The 6,984-nt window shown below is 46.1% G+C and overlaps 1 protein-coding gene across 4 annotated transcripts in view; it reads right to left on the minus strand.

The window, feature by feature from the left end:
• The window catches only part of LOC110299571 (zinc finger protein 14-like), a 12,180-nt gene extending 8,328 nt beyond the window's left edge, over nt 1–3,852 (minus strand). Inside the window, exon 1 of one of the 4 annotated variants that reach the window (XM_021169283.2) lies at nt 3,613–3,852. The gene's annotated coding sequence lies outside the window, so the exon portion shown is untranslated. Of the gene's footprint in view, nt 1–122; nt 328–3,128 lie in introns of those variants that run through there. The other 3 variants (XM_029480826.1, XM_021169284.2, XM_029480827.1) reach the window with 3 other exon arrangements.
• Nucleotides 3,853–6,984: the final 3,132 nt, after the last annotated feature.

Consider the following 6,984-nt stretch of genomic DNA (forward strand, 5'->3'; position numbering starts at 1 on the left):
CCCCCATGCTCATCCTTTCTCCTGTACACCCCTCACAGCCCACCCTGCACCCCCCATGCTCATCCTTTCTCCTGTACACCCCTCACAGCCCACCCCGCACCCCCCATGCTCAAACTCCTCACCCAGAGTCTTCCTGTTGGTTATCTGTGCTACCATTTCCTCCATCCTTAACAGCAGCTCCCTGGTGGCCCTTTCCTTACTTCTTCAAGCTCTGCAAGTTAAGACACAGCAATCTAAGGACGAGTGTGACGCTAACACCTATGGGAGAGGGACACAGGGTGTTCACTGTCCCAGCTCAAACTCTCAGCTGATTCAGCATTTTTATCTAGTTTCATCCATTAGCCTGCAAATTTCATCATTTTGTTTTTTTTCCACAGCTGAATGGAAGCCTTTTATGTATACACGTTTTTAATATCTATGCACCAGCTGGACATGTAGGCTGTTTTTATTTCCTGGTTATTACAAATTAAGAATGACAATGAACATGACTGTACAAGCATCTCCCGGAACAGGCTATAGAGTCCTCTGTCCATGTACACAGCAGTGCTACAGCGAGGTCATGTGTAAGTTAAGACAACAATAAAAACAAGAAGGGAGAGATCCTACAGTGGACGATGCTTCTGAAAGCCGATGGTTACCAAGCCGTAACTCCAGAGCAGGAAAGAACCACCTCCCTATCAGCTCTAGGTCAGGGAGACCTAACAGGCTCGGCTGTTCTTCACGGCTGCCCTCCAGAACTGGCTGTTATTACTGAAGACGCCCCACACACCGGTTACAATGCAGCAAGAAATCAAACTGGCACTGAGCTGAAAGCTTCCTCCCCGTCGGCTGGCTTTCATGATGCTCTGGGCACTAAGCAGGCTGCTGGGAGAGGAATGACAGGCACAGAATGTCTTACCCAGACCTCCAGGACACACAAAACCAACCTGCCAAGCAAGGTGTGTCCACCTGTGCCATAGTGATATAACCGTTCTGAGGATAACACCAGGCGGCTCTCTAACTGGACTTGAGGCTCACTCCTTCAGAGAATCCATGCCTGTCATAGTAAACCAAACCCAAAACCCACATCTGCAGCTGGAGGGATAAACTTAGCACCACTGTTCTAGCTCAACTGTCCTGGCACCCATCTACCTTCTAAATAATGCTTCTACCCACTAACAACTGCTCCTCCCAGTCTGAGGTAGAGAAGCCCCTCCGCAGCAAACGCGGAGATGCACAGCTAGTCAGGACATTTAGACCACCACTTCCGGGGCGCTGAGATCACTGTGAAAGATGAGGCTCAGACGGTGAGTAAGGCCCAGAGACAGTGAGATGGGATGTAAAATGTTGATTTTTCAGCACTGCAGAGCTAATGCTCTGTATGACCTCACTTTACAACAGCAATGCATTGCTGTAACGGACCTGACAAAGGACTGGGCCCATCGTGATTCAGATACCGAGGGATTCTAAACAAAGGCGTTGTTTTCAACTGTGTACCCACTACGGTGCTCGGATGGATGGGCTGGAACCTGGAGTCACACAGATGATCCTGGTTAGAACAGTGGCTCTCAAAACAAAAAAGGAGATGAAGGGGGCAGGAAACATGGATATTTCACAGGGAACTGTAAGCAGGAGAGGACAAAGAGGATGAGAGGGAAACCAGAGGGCGGGACATTACAGTAGTCGTTATACATGTATGAAACTGTTAAAGGGAAAAAGAACATCAGATAGGTGTCACGGTGCATGCCTCTTACATGAAATTATATGTGAAATTCCAGCACTTGGAAATAGAGACAAAAGAACCAGGAGTTCAAGGTCATTCTTGCCTACACAATTTCTATCTCAAAAGCACATACTAATTTAAAGAAAAGTCAGGCTAAAGAGGTGGTACGGTTCAATGGTTAAGAACATAGATGCTGATCTGGAGAGATGGCTCAGCGGTAAGAGCACTGACTGCTCTTCCAGAGGTCCTGAGTTCAATTCCCAGCAACCACATGGTGGCTCACAGTCATCTATAATGGGATCTGATGCCCTCTACTGGTGTGTCTGAAGACAGTGTACTATATACATAAAATAAATAAATCATGAAAAAAGAACACAGTCGCTATTTCAGAGGTCCAATTCCCAGAGTACACATGACAGCTTGCACCATATGTAACTACAGCTACAGGAGATCTGATGTCCTCTGCTAGCTTCCGCAGGCACTGGGCATACAAGCGTTGCAAGCGGAACACCACACATAGGATACAAAAGGATGCATGTCTCTCCCCTGGCCTCAGAAAGGGATGGACACCAAACACTAGGATGGCACGGCCCGAAACCAACCTATCACCCGATACCTGTGTGAGCCAAGGATCTAGTCAGGAACGCAGCTTCAATTCAACTGAGTTCCGGTCACCTCATGTCAGTCTGCCTGTCAAATCATAGCTAGACCACTACAGCCACTTTCAAACCTGACATCCTCGGGCTTCATTCAAAGCTCTCCCCCTGTGGTTCACTAGTCGTGTGTTCTAATTTCTCTCATCAACTGAAACACTGCTTGCATTTCTCTTCGCCAACTTCTGGGACCCTCTGAACTCTGCTGCAGCCTCTTTAACTTATGCTGGTTGTGTAAACAGCATATGTGGATATAATTATATATTTACCGTGTGATATGAAAAAATATTAATAATTAGGATTTGGGAAAATTGAACCTTGGATAGAATATCTTGGAAATATAAAATATCTTGGAAAAATAGCCTTGGCCAGATTACCACCAGAGGCGTGACACCTTTTTACTTTCTATTCAGTAAATTATGACATTGTGGAAATACACAAACATGTTTGTCTGTTTCTGATACAACATTCTCATGACCAGAAGACACAATCAGAAAAATGTCAGTTCCCAGGTTCAATTACAGATTTAAGATAATTCCCACAAAATGCTAAAAAGTTCTTATCAGGAACATAAAAGACATTGCTGAATTTTTATGTAAATACTTAAAAAAAAAAAAAACAAAATGGTTAGCACAATGTAGACGAACCCACAACACACTCGTAACATTTCCAATCAAATACACAAGACAACACACTGTTTAGGAAGAATAATCAGATCGACAAAAAAAAAAAAAAAATTTTTTTTTTTTTTTTAAATTAGGAGACAAGCTGACCTTTGATAAAGTAGTACAATCTTTTCTAGAACTGTTTCTGGGACACCATCCGAAAGAAACTCTTGGACAAAGACTCGGAGAATTTCACAAAATTAACTCACACTTGATGCTAGACCTACGAAGCCCACAACGTCTAGACCACAGCGCAGAGAACACAGCAGTCATAAGTGCGACACCAAAAGCCCAAACAGGGCGCCAGCACTGGGCGGTGACGTCACCAACCCGGAAGCTACCCCCTCATTAGGCGGAGTCTTCCGCTCCCCGCGCTCTGCGCAGACATGGCCAAAAAAGCGGAAGTGATTAGAGTCCTCCGAGACAAGCACTGGCCAGCGACAGGGCCCACGTCGCCCCGTGGAATGCACAGGGTGTCCGCTCGGCCGGCCGGTCCCACCGCTCCCCCAGCCCCGGGAAGGACCTATCACCCCGGCTCACGCGGCTCAGCCGACCGCTCCTCCCCATCTGGGGACAGCGGCCCCGCGCTCACCATGGCGCGGTTGCGGAGCTCGCCTGCGCTCCCCCTACAGCTCCCGGCAGCGGCGATCACACCGCAGCTCAAGGGACCACGCGATGCCTGCTTAAGACTCCGAACAGAATCTGCAGCATGGCGACAGATAGGACCCACCTCTCGTCTCTGTCTGGTGTTCTTGATTGGACATCTTGCCCCGAAGCTTTGATTGGCTAGAGCTGCACCACAAGTCTGATTGACAGGAGTTCCCTAGATGCAGCTGCGTGGATGAACCGATTCCATTGCTCTAATTGGCTAGCATGCCCTGAATGATGAAGCAGTTCCTTTAGGCGCTCTTGAGTGAGTGGCCTGGCCTGAAGGTTCTGATTGGCTAGCACTGCCCTACGAGTGCTTGAGTGACAGGAACAGCTTCGCTTGGTCCTTGTGAATGAATGTCCTGCCCTCAGGGCCCTGATTGGCTAGTGAAATCTGAATGACAGCTCCCATAAGTGGATGAACTGAAATTAAAAGACGTGGACCACACAGCCCTTCCCAACTCTGGCTTTCACCCAAGTTCATGCAAGTCTGCTTCAAGACGATCTGATTGAAGCAGGACTTTCTTGTGCATCCCAGAACTGTCACAGCTTGTCTTCTTGCACTCTGTAGGTACTTAAGGTTCTTCCTCTTGGAAGCCTTGTTTTTGTGCAATCCCCAAGGCAGTGATCACTTTGCCTCACAGCTAGACCAAGGCCCAACCCACCCCCTATCACATCGAAACAAGACTTGATGTCCTCCGGGTTTCAGGAATTTCAGCAAGTCACGCCAAAGATTGCTCAAATTGTAACAAGTTGCACCTTTTCTTTTTAAGCAGAGAAGCGAACCCATTCCAAGACCAATGTGGTGTTGCTTTTTCTGCAATCCCAACAAAGGAGGTGGAAGCCAAAGAACCAGGAATTCCGGATATACTTCCAGAAAAACTTCCAGTATCAATCACAGACTACTCCAGGTCAACAGAAGGTATTTGAGGGAGCCTTACACATTGAAGATGCCTATATCCATGAGGCCACAGAAATGACTAAACCACACTAGAATAGTGAGGGAAGACAGGAGATAGCTAATTTTTAAATAAGTAGATAGCTAAGGAGAGTGGCTCTGGATCAAATCAAACTGATTAGGAGTTCATCCACTTGGGATCCAAGGATTTATTCCAGACTCTTGCCCAAGAGACGCTGCCTCATGGCTGAGGATTTCTCATCTCAAGCACCTACACGGCTAACTTCACACATATACCACACATGCACACATGCACGCTCACTAGCCCCATTCCACTGAGGGTCACTCAACCCACCTGGTAGGCTTGACTGAGCTAACTCCCTCTTGCACTCTGTGCTGTAGGCCACTACTAACAAGGCCAGGTAGGATCTGAAAGCCTTCTTCATAGAAACTTGAAAGATTTTATTCGTGTCTCATTCAGTCAGGTCTTTAATATAATTTAATATGAACCAATTGGCTAAATGTATGTTGGCTGGTCCATTTCTAGAAGGATAAATGCAGTCTTGCAGTTGTGCAGTTTTGCTCCACAATCTATGTGTATGAATAAAGTGTACTTGGGGGAGGTGGCTGGAAAGATAGTTCCAAAGTTTAGAGCACTGACTGCTCTTCCATAGCATCTGGATTCGATTTCCAACACCCACATAATGGCTCACAGTAACTCTAGCCCTACAGGATCCAACATCCTCTTCTGACCTCCCTAGAAGAGGCATGCACACGGTGCACATACATACATGCAGAAAAACCAATCACGACAATGCCGGGGCCTAGCAAACACAGAAGTGGATGCTCACAGTCAGCTATTGGATGGATCACAGGGCCCCCAATGGAGGAGCTAGAGAAAGTACCCAAGGAGCTAAAGGGAACTGCAACCCCATAGGTGGAACATTATTATGAACTAACCAGTACCCCAGAGCTCTTGACTCTAGCTGCATATGTATCAAAAGATGGCCTAGTCGGCCATCACTGGAAAGAGAGGCCCATTGGACTTGCCAACTTTATATGCCCCAGTACAGGGGAATGCCAGGGCCAAGGGGTGGGGGTGGGTGGGTGGGGAATGGGGGGGGAGTGTATTGGGGACTTTTTGGATAGCATTGGAAATGTAATTGAGGAAAATACCTAATTAAAAAAAAAAAAGAAAAAAGAAAAACCAATCACTTGAAATTCATGTAGGGCCACACCCACCTGTTGTACAGGAGACTGTGGCTTTGTGTGAATGTGTGCTTTTTGAGGGAAGATTTTTGGTTTGGGTTGGGGTTTTGTTTTGTTTTTGTTTTTTAAACAGGGTCTCCCTAAATAGCTTTGGGCAGTCTGGAGCAATAAATCTTCTGCATGTAGACTGCAAACTTCATTCTGTAATTTGTAGCTGGTCTTTGCTACTTTGTGGATTCTTCTTTTCCCACCCTTTACCCGCACCCCACCCCATTTCACCCCATCACTAACTAGGAGAGAGAGGGAGGAAGGCAGGGAAGGGGGAGAGAGAGACAATGAATCCCTAAATCTAATGTCTTTCCTTTTGTCTCTTCTTTGACCACAGCAATTACAAACCAACCTCCCTAAATGACCAACAACCACCTGCTCCACCTCCTGGGGAGCTAGCATTTATACAACCTCCGAAAAGTTCTCAGAATTCCGAATGTCACAGAGACATCACAGTATCACACAATATCGCAGAAACGATCTGCAGCTGGCAGTACCATACCACTGCTAGAGCATGAGGCAAATCGTAGTCAGCTGCTTTGGACAGTCTGAAGTGTCCCATATCTCCACTCCTGGGTTTAAAATGAAAACACATTCTTATAATATTTCTGTGTTTTTAAAGAAACCAAAATTCTGAAGTTGTCACTACATTAATTCTTCACTGAATAGAGAAACCAAGGGGTGGAAAGAGAGCTTGCAGGAAACAATAGCAAAAAGGCAAGCAATAGCTAAGAAGTAATTACACAAGCCAGGATTGGTGTCACACACATTTAATCCCAGCATTCTGGTGGCAGGGGCAGGCATTTTTCTGAGTTTGAAGCTATGGTCTACATATTTCTGAGTTCTATGGTCTACATAGCAATTTTCAGACAGTCAGGGTTGCATGGTGAGACTGTCTCAAAAACAAACAAACAAAACCACACCTCTGAAACCACAGGCATAACTGATACAATCATCAGCATACAGAAGAAGGGCTTAAAGGACACTGGAGACACTCCTGAGAAAGCAGACACGGTCTGATGAAAGGCTTCTAAGGAGAATTCATTAGAAGAGACAAACACAGTCGTATTGTGGTGATTAAAGAAAACAATCTCTCAAGAGAAAACTGGGATTCTGCACATGTACACAAAACACCAGCACTCTTTTTTTTTTTTTTTTTTT

Source organism: Mus caroli, chromosome 8 (assembly GCF_900094665.2).
Source record: "Mus caroli chromosome 8, CAROLI_EIJ_v1.1, whole genome shotgun sequence".
Lineage (NCBI taxonomy): Eukaryota > Metazoa > Chordata > Mammalia > Rodentia > Muridae > Mus > Mus caroli.